The sequence below is a fragment of the Archocentrus centrarchus genome, chromosome 6, assembly GCF_007364275.1.
Source record: "Archocentrus centrarchus isolate MPI-CPG fArcCen1 chromosome 6, fArcCen1, whole genome shotgun sequence".
Lineage (NCBI taxonomy): Eukaryota > Metazoa > Chordata > Actinopteri > Cichliformes > Cichlidae > Archocentrus > Archocentrus centrarchus.
In genome coordinates this window covers 13296085-13312340 of record NC_044351.1, presented here as the reverse complement: position 1 = coordinate 13312340, position 16256 = coordinate 13296085, and the positions used below count along the sequence as shown (strand labels likewise).

Sequence of the window (16256 nt, the reverse complement as noted above, 5' to 3'; positions counted from 1 at the left end):
CATTTTAGGGGCCACGTCACAACGCCTGTTTCTGTGCCACGGGGCTGCAAGGAGTCCAACAGCAGAGCCATATGCACTCAGCGTTTCACTGCCTCAACAAACACTTTCAGCGTGCTGTTTTGTTGTCTCACACAGTCTGTCTAGCATCCTTGCTCCGCTGTGAACAGCAAAGCATGTACCTAAAAACATTTTTAGAATACATGCGCTTTTTCTGATGCCTTTTCCAACACAGGATCACCGAGCTTTCAGTTCCTGAATTCTTTCTTATGGTTACCACAGTAAAGCAAGCTTAGTCACAAAATAGTTTCTCAAAGACAAAAATAGAGGCAGGAAATATTCTAGATATTTACCGCTTAGTTATCTTGATATCTGTTTTTGGCATCAAGAGGGGACACAGAGCTGATATTGATGTCATAGATTAAAAAAAAAACTGATTAGGTAAATCACACTTGGGCAAAGCTGTATTAACAGAATGGTATTTATCTATGTGGGAGAAAAGCAGTGATTTATAGGCCAGTTGCATAAACAGATGCTACACTCTGTGGGTTATTCATGCAAATTTAGTGGCTCTTTTAACTCCTGCAAATTATTATTTTTTACATAGAGTAAAATAATACATGTTTGAGACACATATCACTATTCAAACAAAACAGACCACATGCCAGCAGGAAAAGTAACATCCATTCGCTACTGTAAAAACACATTTCTTTAAATATGAGCTTGGTCATCTGAGGGCATGTACATTGTGTGAAAATATAATCCTGTGTGTTGACAACTTATTGGTTTGTGTGTTCCGTACACAGGTTTGTATCTAGTATACGCTCAATTTATTTTGTGTGTGTTCTTTCTATTTGGCCTACAAGTGTCATGCATTGTGTACTTTTTTTTAAAAATTTCATGTCAAGTGTGTGATAAAAACAATGTTTATTTTTATGAAGCTCATTATCATCATTATAATCATTATGTCTCATTATATAATACTTTTGTGGGAACAAGCAGCCCTGTTCCTCATGACCACAGACACTTAGATAGGTAAACACTTGTGTGCAAAATTATTTCAATGCTAGTCTGTGAGTCAGGGTCCCTCTGTGTAAACTGTATGCTCTCCTTATGTTAAACTGTGCTGACATTGACGGGGTGCTGGTCCACCCATCACCATTATCATCATCGAGCTAAAGGTGTCGACAGCACGTATTCAACGGTACGACAGCCCCTGACCTCTCACACCAGCTTAGAGAGGCAGAGGGTCACACGGAGGACATGGCTATGGAGGGAGAAGTCAATCTTATCCTTCCGTTCCGCCACAGGCTTGTGTGCAGCGACAGCAAGATGAGCTAGCGGGCTTTCCAAAATCCACACTCGTTTGGCTGGGAGTAAGGCATCGGGGCCGTGTGTGTTTCAAAGAAAACGCTGAGGAAAGGGTTTTTTTTTTTTTTGTGGCAACACTCGTGCACTTGACAGTGTGTATTTGCCTGCCTCTGTCTTTGCTCCATCCCCACCCTGACTCAATATCCCTCAGCACCAATATGTGTCATCTTTAGTAGCCAAAATGGCGAACAGCCCACTTATCTCCCAGTGGTAGAGAACCCTACCTTGTATCTCTTGATATGGATCTCACGTGCGCAGACAATTTTTTGCCATTATCTCTACACATTACAAATACCTCGGGCTCTGCTGAGTAGCGTGGGACTGAGAGGTTAAAAGGCAGGAGGCACTGAAATGAGAGGCACTGAAAAGCCTCAGCTCTCGGACTGTTGTCAATTGAGCCTGTGCTTCTCTAATGGGGGGGGGGGGGGGGGGGGGGGTTTATAACCTGGCACACAACCAACCACTAATGCCACTTAAATGTCAGAGACTGCAGAAAGAAAGGGAGACAGCAAAACTGGGAGCACATTCATATTTCAGCACAGCAGATGCTACAATACGTTCGTGCCTCACAATGAGCACAAACAAAGACCCCAGAAGTTAGAAAAAAAGAGAAGGCAGGCATGATAAAGGGGAAATGAAAAAGAGGAAAAGAGATTCTGTAGAAGTGATGGAGGCAGCTCCATCTAATGGTTGTCTCTATTCGACAAAGTTTGGAGCAGATCTGTCTCACTCTCTCTCTCTCTGCAGATGAAAACCTGACTGGGTGGGGGTCGGGGACGGGGTTGAGTCTGGTGTTGGGGGTGGGGTTGGATTGCTGGAGAGAGTGATTTTTTTTTTTCCAGCGGGGTGAAAGGCGGACGGTCATGTGTGCAGAGCTCATGACAAAAGGCCCTTTTATGTGCAGCGTATGCAGATAGAGGAGGCTCCTTTGTGCACAGATGGAGATCCCATGCCTGGGTCTGCCTGCGGCAGAGAGAGAAGGGAGGGTGGAGAGGAGAGAAGAGTGGTGGTGAAGGGAAGAGAGGGGTGGGAGGGGTGTCTCTGGCACTGAGTGCCATCACTATGTCTGGTGGGGGATGGGGCACGGAAAAGAAGGACCAAGCTGTCCTGGTCCTGCCAGGTTCGTACCCGGTGAGGAGGGGCCACAAGCCTTGCTAAGAGGATACAGAGACTTGTAACTCAATAATGGAATCGAAGAGAGGCCATCAACTGACTAGCAAGTGGCCAAAGGTCAAGTATTACATACATATAATCTTTGATTTTTCTTTCAACTGGCTTTGAAAAACACTGTCACACATTGTGCCAAGGAGCTAAGACAAGTACAGGAAAGCATGCGAAACTTATCTGATACCAAGGATTATGAGCTTAGAAAAGCTTAACCTACTTTTTTTAATGCCAACTATCACATGTTCCTAACAGGTTAAAATGTTCCAACATAAACATCCCTTACAGTAACTACAGTTGTACTTTTGACCCAATAAAAAGAAGTCGACGATTCACGTGAACAATCAAGGTCCAAATGACACTGACTGGCAAGTTCAATTTCTAGTTCATTCTCAAATAAATACCTCTTCCTCTGCCTCCACCGCCCCTGTCATCTCAGTGTTGTTGCTTTGAACACCTTGTCATGACTGTTATTTATCAATCTCTGGACAGGAGCATGAAATGTGTATCTTGGTGACACCTCTCCCCTAAGAGCTGAGGTGACTCCTGTTGACATCTAATCTGCTGAGAAGACATTATATCCTTTCAGTAGACTCCTTCCCCTGACCGGCACATCACAACACTCAAGTCAGCCAGCTTCCCTTCCTGCTGAAGTGGCCCAGCTCTTTTCACCAGTGGACAGATAGACACCACATAATGACAGACCCTTTAACCCCTTCACAGCTAAAGCTGTTGATCAGTTTGCTGAGAGTTGCTAATATCTGGATATAAAACAAGTGTAAGGTAGAAATGCAGCACTTGCTAAAAAAAAAGAATTCTGCCTAGGGATTTTTTTTTAACTAACATGCTTGATCACTAATGAGTTAATGTCAGCTAACTAGTGATGATAGTAAGCTTGTTAACAAAAGAGCATAAGAAGGTTTCCCAAACCATAACAGGTTTGTGTTGCTTTTTAATGTAAGGTATGCTCTTGGAGCTTTTGACACTGGTGGTCGTGTACATGAAAAAGGTGCTTAAGGTAAAGCAAATATCAGATTATAATATACGCATTGTCTTGGTGTCATTAACCTCATAAGCCTGGGCAATCTAGCAGTAGTTAACTTACATAGTTTATCTGAGTAAACACACAAGTTTAGGATCACCTTCTTTTTTATTCTTCTTCTTCTTAGTAGAAGAAGAATTTCACAATTTCACAATTTATCTACATAATCAACTTATCTTGGCTATAAGGCTGAAATTTTGCCTCTGTCTCATGGTGATTTCTGAATTAGTGACCAAATGTGATCTGACACAAATAGAGCTTTTAATCACACAGGAAATGCATTTTTATTTTTACCGAATGAAGCTCGCTTCCTTCCTCTGATCACTTGATTTAGGACCTCCTAAAGACGCTTCTGAGGAGTTAATAGTCTCAAAGACTAGTTTTAAAAAGACAACAAAAAACAACACTTTCATTTTGTAAACAGGGGTTGAGACAGACAGTAAAACAAGGCGTACTTTAAGGCAGGCCTTCCTTCTGATTTACAAGCCATTTTCTGCCTCAGTCCTCTTACTTCTCATGTCTGGTTTCAAAATACTAAAACAGCAACAGACAAAACACGGACCAATGGGTGGCATCGCAGTCCATTTTTTGTATACAGTCTATGCGTCTCCCTGGGACAGACTTTGCCAACTCAAACTGAAATAAATGGACTGTGGAACAAAAATATGGAGTGAAAAGAAGCTGAATCACTATGAGTAATGGGGAAACTAAACAAACAAGAGTTTGCCGATGCTATTGCTCTGACCATTATGTCTTTAAATTACAAATCGGATCCCTTTTTACTGGTAATGACTGATAAAAATTGGATGTGAGGTGTAAACTTTTTTGGCTTCTAAGCGAGGCATGCCAGAAAAAGTCTGAGAACCACGGGCTTAGGCTAATTAAAGTGATCAGGTGTTTTTGTCTGAGTTTCGTCTTGGCTTTGGCCTAACTGCTCTGCCTGCCTGCCTGCAGTCTGCCTGCCAGAAGGCCAGGAATGAAAGCCTAGCACTTACCCCCTTCTCCTCTATCTGATCCCCTGTTGCTACCCTAGATGCCAACAAAGGTATTTCTGCCCCTAATCAGAATGGAGAAGCAGAGAAATATGAACGCATGCCTGTCTTTGACAGAAGGGTCTTAAGTTAACAATAGGAAACATTTTTTCAAGATTACACTGCATTCCCAAGAGCTAAACTGGTGCATTATGTTGTTGTTGTTTTTTTTAATCAAATCTTCTTCTCTATTTAATCTCAAATTCACGAGTTATGTCAATTATGCTTTTAAAATATGAAAAAGTCATCACCTTCGTTTCTGTCGTTCCTCCGATAATGAAAAAAAAGCTCTTCATAAATAAGACAACAAGCACAGCGTCTGGCTGGTGAAAAGATCCAGTCTGTCCAGTCAGACAGGTGGACTAGGCTGCTGCTCATTTAGCAGTTTTATTTCATTAATAAATCTGCTTCTGCTAAGTTTAAAAAAGCATCAGGTATGAGCAAAACATACTAAATGGCAGGTTGATGGCTACAAGAGCAAACACAAGAATCTTAACTCCTTGTATCCGGGGAACTGGAAACTTAGTGGACTACTTTTACATTTCATGGCAATGTCCACACAACTATCCTTACAGTTAACATGTTGCATTTGTAATGCTGAGGGATATTTGGATATTGTGAACCCTTTAAGACTGATCTGACAACAGAAAACAAGGACTTGGTTAGTTAATGTCTTCTTTTGGACTATAGCAGCCTCGTGGTACATGTGAAAAAAAAGATTACCATATGAGTCATTTTGGAAATGTTTTCATTGCATGAAAAATATTCTATTCTATCTTGTGTAATGCACCAAGTTGCTATCTTATACTGTACCTGACTCTGTTTTCATGTCAGGTTCAAATGGTAACAAATACAAAGTAAAGTTGTATTTGTTACCAGTTCTTCTGCCTCATTGTCCAGCCATTTTACCTCTGGCACCAACAGGAAAAGCATAACCCTCTTCTAGAAAGGGAAATGGGCAGCAGCAGATAAAACCAAGGGTATATAGTCATGATAGATTAAACAAACTGTGTGTTATTATAAGCTGAAACCTGAAACATGAGATTATTTAACTAGACAAGAATAAATATAAGTGCATTTATTACTGCGATCAGTACATGATCTGCTGGATCCATCAGATCTGATGATTTTTTTTTTGTTATTGAAAGAAAGAACTAATTTACTGTACTTCAGTGCATCAAGAGACAGGAAATCTGGAAAAACAATCAGAAATCAAGACTGTGACACAAAGACGAGGATGATGAAGATGCTGGTGAAGAGAGAAACACGAGGGTGTTCAATATGTGGCTGTCTCAGCTGACCTGTTAAATCTTACAGACAATGCAAATAATGATGATTTGCCTGCACTCAAAACTCTTGAAGGATTTTCAAGAGAGCTTACTCTCACAATAGTGGGGCGCCCAGGGTAGGAGGGGTATACAGTCTGGACCCTGAACAGCACAATGTGCAAAAGCAAAATGGGGAGCATGAAATGATGGCTCAAGACCCTCCAGACTGCGTACCACTGCTTAGCTTCGGGTGCTTCGCTACAAAGCTGACCACCTCTGCTCACCGCTATTGAGACAGCCGCTCGGCAGTGACGCCCAGCACTGTTGTTTAGGCCCGTTAATTTCTCAAATCCATCCTTGTCCATTCAGATCTGATCAGGAATATGACCAGTAAAACCATCAACAGCAACAAAGATTACAGCAGGATGCCACTTTTTGGGAAAGAATATAACAGTAAAATTTTCAATCAAAAGAAAGTTATTTTAGCTACTTTGTAAAAACAGATCCAATTGACAAGGTACATATGAATCAAAATCATAATAATATTGAATACAAAAATACTCATGACAGGAAACATGACGTGCCCACTTGACCTTACATAAACCACAAAATAAAATACACCAGTATTCATTGGAAAGTGTAGTAATGTTAAAAAAAAAAAAGATAGTTACTGCTTTTATTTAACTGCAAATTTGAGTGTACCTGTGCAACTACTACTACTACTGCAAAATTTAGCTAAAACTACTAATGTAATGTCAGTTTAATGACATGTAGTTCACTACTCCTAATTACTCATAGCAGTTAAGTTTGTTGTAAATATGTAAAAATGCAGACCAAAGTGACATATACACACACTGAGTGCTCTGTGTGTGGAGCTAATGAGAATAATCTGCGTCAGGCTGACACGAGCTTAATAAGAACATCCAAAATTTAATATCACATAGTATAAGACGGGGGATTTATTACTTCTAAGAATAAAAAAAAGCACTTTATGAATTTAAAGTACTCAGTGTAAACTGTTCTAAGACCAGCACTGCAGATGATGTTAAAATCATTTTCCTGATAGCAAAATATTAAATTCAGTCATAAGCCATACTTGTTGTAGTGCCCTTGAGTGGCACTGGGGGCTTCTCTTTGCCAACTCATTTCTTGATAAACTGAAACAAAAAAATTACACTGCTACGTGCTTCTCACAGTCATACACAACTTTAGCTTCATTAATTCAGTTCCCTAATATTAAAATCAAGTTGCAATACTTTGCTTTCTAATTCAGTGCTGGAACATTTTAACACAACAAACATGGTCATAGCAAGTTACAGGTGAGCAATTTAAATTGACAATTTCTGTTATTGTGAATACTGACATTACATATATGAACTGTCCTAAAAGCCGCAACTGCAAAAACGACCCGTTTTACGGTGCATTTCACATTTCCAATTTCCACGTCCGTGTCTCTTTAAGAGACGGCCGAGTTTGCAGCTGTGAAAAGCCTGTGCATTGTTGCTTCACTTACTTCTACTTTCAAACTTCATTTTCAGCCCCTGCAAAGATTTTCAGAGCCACTCTCTGGACACTGGCAGGTACTTTCACCGGGAGCCAAACTTCCCAGCATGCCTTGTAGCAGGGCTGGCTTTGTTCCTCAAGTTAACTGTGAAGTTGCTCTGCCTAACATGTGATACAACCCTGCTTCATTCTTACTCGAGCGGAGCCACATAAGCTACATACTATACTGCCAGAAAACTGAAGTTTTCACTTACTGTATTTGCAGTTCTTAGCTTTGCACTCTTTAATTACATTAGTACTGAATACTCTTGCAGAAATCTCTTACTGCTCTTGGTGCGTGCGTGGCTGTAATTTAAAAGCTGCTGACTTCAAAACAGTGGTTAATAACTGCAATATAATGCTTTATATCAAACATCTTCTTTCATCATCTCCCCAAAAACTTGAATTAAGGCACATCTTTAATGACACTGCCCTGAGTCTACTTTCTATAACAGATGCATCATCAAAGATACTTAATAGCTTAAAATGGGACCGATTTTCTATGATGCACAGCTACATAACATTTAATCCTAATACCATGGAAACAGTTCCAATCTTTGCTCCAAAGTGGACATTACAGCTCCACTGCATAACATGCAAGGGACAGTGCAGACTGCCTGCAGCATCTGGTGGACACCTGTAAGACTGCAAGTCACTGGAATAAATGAGAGAAGCTTCTGTGATTTTGCTAAGTCGCTAAAATTCCACGGCCAGTGTACAGTGACCTTTAGTGCTACTTCCACAGACACGTGGGGTATGTAACCCAAGTGTTCGATCCCTAAATCATATAAAGTCAGTGAAATGTCAACACAAATCTGGTCAGCCAGAAACTAGTATGTATCACATACAAGTTTTTACAATCCTATTTTTTTATTTTACTGATGTTCAAGTCGTTGTGTTCACCTGATATATATATAAAAAAAATATGATTGTTTTCTGGGCTCCTGCTTTTTTCTTCATTATCGTGCTCTATTGCGTAAACAGCATTAAAGAAGTATGTCAGTATGTTTTTTTAAAATGACCGTGAAAGACAAAGAAAACTGACTAAACCTGTGTATTTAACTCAAGCACTTAAGAGCTATATCTAGTGAGTGTCGTGAACTCAATAATCACTATGAGTGAACGTGATCGCAAAGGGACAATCACTGACACCAAAACAATTACGTTGCAAAGGTCTAATCCTTTGCACAGCACTTAGGACAGTTTTAAAGGCCACTAGGGCACACTGCAGTGCTCCCTTAACTTTTAGGGTGCAGTCTAGTCCATTTTGCAGTCACTTGGGCACAGGCCTGATTGTTAAGACCAGGGAAAGTAATCCCTGGAGTCAGGCCACTAAACCTGTTCTGTCCCTGTAACCATAGCAGCAGACAGGTAGTGTCTGGGTCACAGGGCAAACATGGCCAGGCTTCAACCCTGGCTGATGCAACACATTTTCACATTTATCTATTGGAGTCTAATAGATGTAAAAAAGTCACCTTTGATATATTCACAGGTCTGCAAAGCTGTCGGGACAGAGACGGACTGTGGCAGGTGGGTTTTGGTATCAAAGTATGACAGACAGGAAACTTTCAATCATTACATAACAAATTATATACTGTAAGTTCATAACTGTAAGTAGTTCCTTTGTAAAGAAATAATTTACTTTACTTTACAATCAACTCCATGAAGATTAGAGAGTAAATGTTTCTATTCAGTGTGATTCTGCAAACAAAATTATCAAACAGTCAATTGAAAAATTACCTTCATGTCGATCAACAGTGAATATAATTATTACTAATGTAAAATTTACAGCTCTACATTGTTTACAGGATGGTCTTTGTCACTACACTGGGGCTGTCTCAGTCCATTTTCCTTTTTAATGTTTATTCATACAGTCTCATCAGTTCACTCCACTATTGCATTATGTTCACGGAGAGCCCTGACAGTCACAAAATACTAACAATATACATTAAAAAAAGTCATCACATAATCAAAATATAAACACATAGGACAACACTTATTACTATTCCAGGCTCTAAAATATTGCCATTTGAAATAAAGGAAACAAATAATGCCACATAAGGATGAGACAAATGTCCAGTTGAATTTTGCCTCTTTGTAAAAATGCCCAAATGATGGTCTTGCCCTTTTGAAAGAAACACATGATCTCCTGTGGCCTTTTCAGCTCTCCCTCTCTCTTTTCAGTTGCTATGAGACACTCCAGATGAAGCCAAGGCTTCCACAATTCATTACTGGAGGAATAAAAGCCAAAGCAGTGGACAAAGCAGGGCAGACCAACTCAAACCAGCTCCCACTTAACACACACATCACACCTCTGAGTGCTCTGCTGACATACAAACGGCCAATTCAAGACTTCTTTCCCTTTTTTAAAAAAATTTTTATTTTACAGTGCCAAGGGCATGGATGAAGAAAATGGCAAAATTACAAAGCGAAAAGTTAGCAGGTCAAATATTTCCCACATTAGAGACCAGTTAATGTGTTTCTCATCGATATAAAAAACAAACCAAAACAGGATTTCAGGCAATACACAAAAATATTTTTATATGTCCTTCATAGTGTAACACACAGCTTTTTATTAATTTTGTGCCAAAGGTTGAACGTGCTACAATGCAACATCACCTGTCTCTGGCTTCCCACCAGCGTTGACTCGCCAAATCATGAAACATCTCTTTTTCTCTCTGACCAATCAGATCTCAATCTCTAGCTGTTCTCATGCAAAGAAAGAAAGGGGAAGGCCAATGAGAAATGTCCCTCCTCCTTCCTCTCATATCTCTCACACACACACACACACACACACACACACACACACACACACACACACACACACACACACACACACACACACACACACACCAATCACCATCTGAGAAATGCCAACAGACGGGCAATCAGTCATTGTAATTAGGCTTGCTGCCATTCCCGAGCCTTCATAATTCAGGCTAGAGCTGGAGGACATAGGTAGTGAGATCCCAGCTGCCACAGCCCACCATTGGTTCACCCAAGTCTTGACACAGGCCACTCCCCTCTTCCATCTCTGCTCCCTACGATGAGGGGAACAGCAGAATTATAAGGGGGCTGGCTGACTGCAAAATTACTCCCCTCACCCCAGTCCCACTCCCATTCTTTTTTCGCTGCACTGCAGAGTTTTTTTGGGGGGGGTTTTGTCCAAACTGCACGAGAGCAGATACCTTGAGCTAAGAAAATGACTTTTAAAAATAGGAAGGTATTAATCTAAACTTCTAAAACCACCATAAAACATGATTTTGTATCATTTAGCCCATAGATTTTTGTAGGAGGGACCCTGCATTTACAGTATGGACAGCTTTGAATTCCTCAGAATTCAAAGCTAAACAGGAAACTATGGCAGTAATTTGCAGAGATTTATTTTATTTGCTTACAGGCTGTGGTTTACTCAGAAACTGGCTTTGCCTGTTCTATAGGACATGAAGTTTTTTTGGCAGTGAAATGAAGAACTGCAAGTTCAGCCAAAATAGACAATAAAGCAGAATGGAGAAACATGCCAAATTGCTGGGGCAATTCAGTCCAGAGGCTCATTTTTCCAAAATGATTCATACTGGAAAGAAAAGCATTTCCCTGTCCTTAGATGAACTTAGGGTGCTCGCTGTCGACTTTACAAGGAAGCGATGGGGGAGGGAGGCGGATGTGTTCACACTCAGTACCACAAACACATGTGTGTGCACACATATATATGACTGCACAGCTATGACTACAGATTCTTTGCTCACAAGTCCCAAACACAGACACATATAAACATGCACCACTTTAAAAATATATATATATTTTTTTTTACATAACGGGAAAACTAAACAGATGGATCCCAAATTAAAAAAAAAAAAAAAAAGGTTAAAGTTTGAAGTGTCATTTTGCACATCCTGTACATTACTGGGCAAAAATCTTGAATCACTGCTCATTTCTTTATATTTTAACTTTCTTACAATTTTATGTGGACTTGAGAAATAGTTCTCCAGGCTTCCTGAGGGTTTTCTTCTGATATTGGCTGCTTTTTCACTCATTTTCAGTCCAGTTCTTGTACCTGACAATTTTCAGGGGAATGTTTTTTTCGTTGCTAAGTCACTTAACACTGACCTATGAATCACTCAAGCATCAAAAGCACCTAACTCAAGGGATGAACCGGTGTTGTGGCTACACATAACAGACAACTTAACAAAGAACCAATTTTAAATTGTATCTTTAGGCACTTTGTTGCTAGCAGCTTGTTGCAAATCCACATAATTTGTTCTGATTTCTTAAGCTGAATCTATAAAAAAATGCCAAAGGTAACAGCTTGACAGGCATAAAATTGTAAGTTTGCACCAACAATGCTATTCATCTACATCAGATGAATAGTATATGAAAGTCGTGTAATTAAATAGGAAAAAAAAATTCAGCAATGACCTTACACGGGATCTGAGAGATCCATCTAATGTTCACTTGAAGCCACATCGGAAATGGTCTCAGTGGACAGGTGGCTGTGAAGAAGCCATTCTTAATGGAGGGAAATGGAGAAAAGGCTGAGGAATGCCAAATTACACAAGAAATGGACTTAAAAAAAATCAGTGTCTACACGTCTTTATGGAGTGATGAAACCAAATTTGAAAGTTTTGGTTCAAATTGACATCAATAGGTCAAGAGTGCAGTACAACAGTGAGTGTCTACAGCCATCTGTAAACCACAGTGGAGGCTCTGTCATGGTTTGAGGCTGGATTTCAGCCAGTGGTGTTGGGGATCTTGTCAAAATCGATGGAATTATGAACACAGAAAAGTACCGTCTGAATTTGAGCCACAATCCGTACCATCTGGAAAGTGTCTGATTAGCAGTGACTTCATTTTTCAGCATGACAGTGATCCTAAACACACTGCCAATGCAGTAAAAGCATACCTGGATAGTAAAAAGGTAAATGGACTGGTTCTTATATAGCACTTTTCTACTTTACTTGAGCACTCAAAGAGCTTTATGCAACATGCCTCATTCACCCATTCTATATAAGTGTTTTCTATCTAACATTCACAATCCAATGAAGACTGCGGAGAGCAACTTTGGGTTCAGTATTGCCCAAAGACACTTTGGCATGCAGACTGGAGCAGCCAGGAATCAAACCACTGAGCTTTTGATTAGTAGATGGCCTACTCTACCTCATACCCCAAAAACACACAAAGCAACACTATCAGTCATGGATTGGCCTCCCCAGAGCCCATACCTCAACATTACTGAAGCAGTGTGGGATCATCCTGACAGAGAACAGAACAAAAGGCAGCCAACATCCAAAGAAGAGCTTTGAATGTCCTTCAAGAAGCCTGGAGAACTATTCCTGAAGACGGCTTAAAGAAATTACAAGAAAGATGCCTCAGAGAGTTCAGGCTGTGTTGAAGAATAAAGGTGATCATACCAAATACTGACTTGTACAAACACTGTTTTTTCCTTATATGCTGTATTTCCATGTATGTTTACACGTTTCAATAAATTGCTGAACCCATTTCCATTTTCCTAAAAAAAATATAGAGAAATAAGGGGAAACTCACAACTTCTGCGCATTGCTGTATTTTGTCCTGCAGCTTGTACCCTGACCACAGGAGAAACAGCACTTTTTAGTGCGCTCTTAGTTTTCAGTGCAGTAGCAGTAGAGTTTAGGAATGAGGGAGAACTGAAGGCAAGTTTTGCATCAGTCAGCAGTGTCCTGAGGCTGGTTTATTGGCCTGTCTGGCTCAGCTGGCTGACAGTGTTCACCTGTTCCTTCTCCCCACTGCAGGATGGCAGTTAACGGTCTGCTGAAGCGCAACAAGGATAAGAACCTAAAACATATTTGTTAATATTTGTTTAATATAATTTTCTGTGCTGAGATTAATTAGCTACTTTCAATAAGTACTTCACAGCATTAAATCCCTTAAAAGATCCCTTAATTTAAAAAAAAAAAAAAAAAGAATAAATATGTCAGATGATGATGGAAGAGTGCAGATAACTTTGCGTATATCTACACATCAAAATTAGACCGAGCAAACATTAAGCATCTGGTTACATGGAAAAGATAAAAGCCTTTAATGCATTATGCTGCTAATAATGATATTTAAGAATCTGTTTTGTAAAAAAAAAAAAAAAAATCTGTGATATGCAGCAGATATCAAATAAAGACAATGATCAATAATGAATAGAACCAAACAGAAATATTTAAAGTTGCCACCTTATTAGTTATTTTACTTTGAGACTAAATCATATCTGCACTGCCATATTTTTGTGACCCTGCACAGACTCCAGGTCAGGCTTGCTCTCCTGATCAGAAATCTTTAATAGCTGCTGCAATGAAATGAATACGCATAAACATCTCACCAGTGACCTGAATGCATTCGGACAGTGGTACGGAGATTGAAAATGAGAATAAGCAGTGCTGTGTTATTGCTGACTCATGCAAAATGTGGGCAGATATGCAACAGATATGAGGCCATTAATCAGACAACTCCACTGAGGATCAGCCAAATGACAAACATAAAATTGTAACAAATCTATGAGTGACACAGTGGCAGAAAAATGGCAATGAGGTCTCTATACAAGGGTGTGACACCAAGCAGGAATTTATTTCAATCCCCAGCCGTTCTAATTGTTGCTCCAGATGTTGCCGTTCTACAACTGTAAATAAAAGAGGAAAACAGCGCTTCCCATTTAAGATATAAAAGATGTTATCATTAGCTTTCAGCTGTTTCTGTACTCCACAGACACTGTAAAAATCCAGCAGTCTGGTTATGCACAAGCATTAGTGACAGGCTATTATTCGCACATCACATTACATCACATATTTTTTTGCAGCTTCATAAAGAGGTCACAAGCTGCATTAAGCTACGTCTGATGTGGGACAGTTCAAGCCGAAGACAAAGCTACAGCATTTCACTCAACAACTCATGTTTTTTTTTTTAAACTTGTGACTCCTTGTAAACATACATGACCTACTTCAAATTTGCAGGAACTATGTTAGGCACGAGTTTTTTTTTTTTTGTTTTTATTTTTACTTGTTAATCTTCTTAAAATCCAGTAAATTGCATTTGATCTTTTACAAAACTCTTTAATGGAGTTTAAACTTTTGCAGCTTCATCTTCAGCTGGCTTCCATATTCATTAAATAAAATGCATTTTGAAATAAAACACTGAAATAATTTTCTGTTCACTTGACATTTCTATATCTCTCTTCATATTATCTCCAAGTAAAAAAACTAGCTATATGGAGGTTTATTATTATTAATATTAGTATTATTGTGCAGAAACCAGTAAAGCTAGTGATTTTATTCCCTCTTTCCCATGACAGTGAACTTGAAACCACATGACACCTAACAATGGGCGCCAGTGCACAAATAGAGGAAATAAAAAAAAACAACAAAAAAAAACAGCCACAACAGAAGTAAACTTTATACCACAGCAGCACTCAAAAATCTAGTTGAAAATGCTAGTGTGAAACTTAAAAAAATCCCACGTAATCCATAGTAAAATAAAACCTGCCACTAAATGCGATCATCCAACAGTTATCAGCGCCACACAGGAGTTCCGACACCATAAAAACCACCTTTATCGTGTCTCTGCTTTACACGAAGAGTCTTTTACAAGTCACGCTATAAATATTCCAATGATATTATTTTATTTTATTTTTCTCTGTGGTAGCTCCCATGGATACAAAACGTCAAATTATTATTATTTTTTTTTTGTGTCCATTTCCAGATGAAGTCACACTGTTAAATGCGTGCTGTGGAACAAAGAAAAGTTGCTGGCGACTCACCGTAACAGCGCACCATGTGCTGCAAATGTCTCGAGTCCACAGCGCAACAGGCACGAGTGGAAACCGAGAAACAACGACATGTTAAGGTGTTCAGTCCGGCTGCTGCAGCTGCTGTGTGCTGTTTTGGTTCTGAGGGGAACTTAAGACTGTCACTGTCTGCGTTTGGTTAAATACAAACAACCTGGGAGGGGGGGGAAAAGTGATGATCCGCCGAGTTATAATCTACGTGGTGGTCTGACGGCTTTCGTGAGGACAGGATTATGCGCGTCCCAGAGAAAGCTTTTCATCTGTTTCATCCGCTGCGCGGGCTGTCCCCAATATCTCCACACAAGGCTTCATGGCGATTCTGAATCAGTTTACTGTGCGTAAAGGCTGTTCTGCAAGTTATTGCTGCTAACAGGGTTTGACTAGAGTTTTATGGGAAACAAAATATTTATTTGGTTTCGTTTTGGTTTTCTGATCATTGCTCTGCGGATACTTCAGGTCCTGATGTGTATGTGGCTGCGGTGCCTTTCCTGCTGGAACACTGCATGCAGAGTTTGAGGTTTATATTATGAAGCGCTGGTGCACGCACGGAGCGACCGATAATATTTTAGTTCCTGGGACTAAAAATGTCCTTGACATTCAGCTGCTGTAGTTTTGTGGAGTTTGCTCTAGAAGTGCCCTATTAAAATGATGGGTGCTTGTGTAAAAGAGCAGTAGAAGAGTATTGGACTCTTCCCTGTGATTATCGCCACTGATATTCAGTCATATCGATTCAAAGCAAAGACAATTATTACAATAGCAACTTTATTTAGATCACTATACTTTCTAATTTCCACCGGGATACACTGCTATTTCACTTATTAAGATTATAATTAACTCATTCTTTAAAATAGCCACACATTGGTGATCTTGTGCTGAGCTGCTTTCCATTAAATAGATCATTTTTTGGTCATATTTTCTTATTTGTGCTCCAAGTTCCGCAGAGATTTTGGGACCAGGTTACCATTTGCCATGAGTCAAGCACTTAGCATGCTTCTTGAAGCGTGCACTTGAGCAGTCAGTAACTCACTCTGCAGTCCTTT

The 16256-nt window shown here is 39.8% G+C and overlaps 1 long non-coding RNA gene across 2 annotated transcripts in view; it reads right to left on the bottom strand.

Annotated features, from left to right (window-relative positions):
• The window catches only part of LOC115781346 (uncharacterized), a 40123-nt gene extending 24661 nt beyond the window's left edge, over positions 1-15462 (bottom strand). For both annotated transcript variants that reach the window (XR_004020074.1, XR_004020075.1), the window contains exon 1: positions 15190-15462. This is a non-coding gene — a long non-coding RNA (uncharacterized LOC115781346). The remainder of the gene's footprint in view (positions 1-15189) is intronic.
• Positions 15463-16256: the final 794 nt, after the last annotated feature.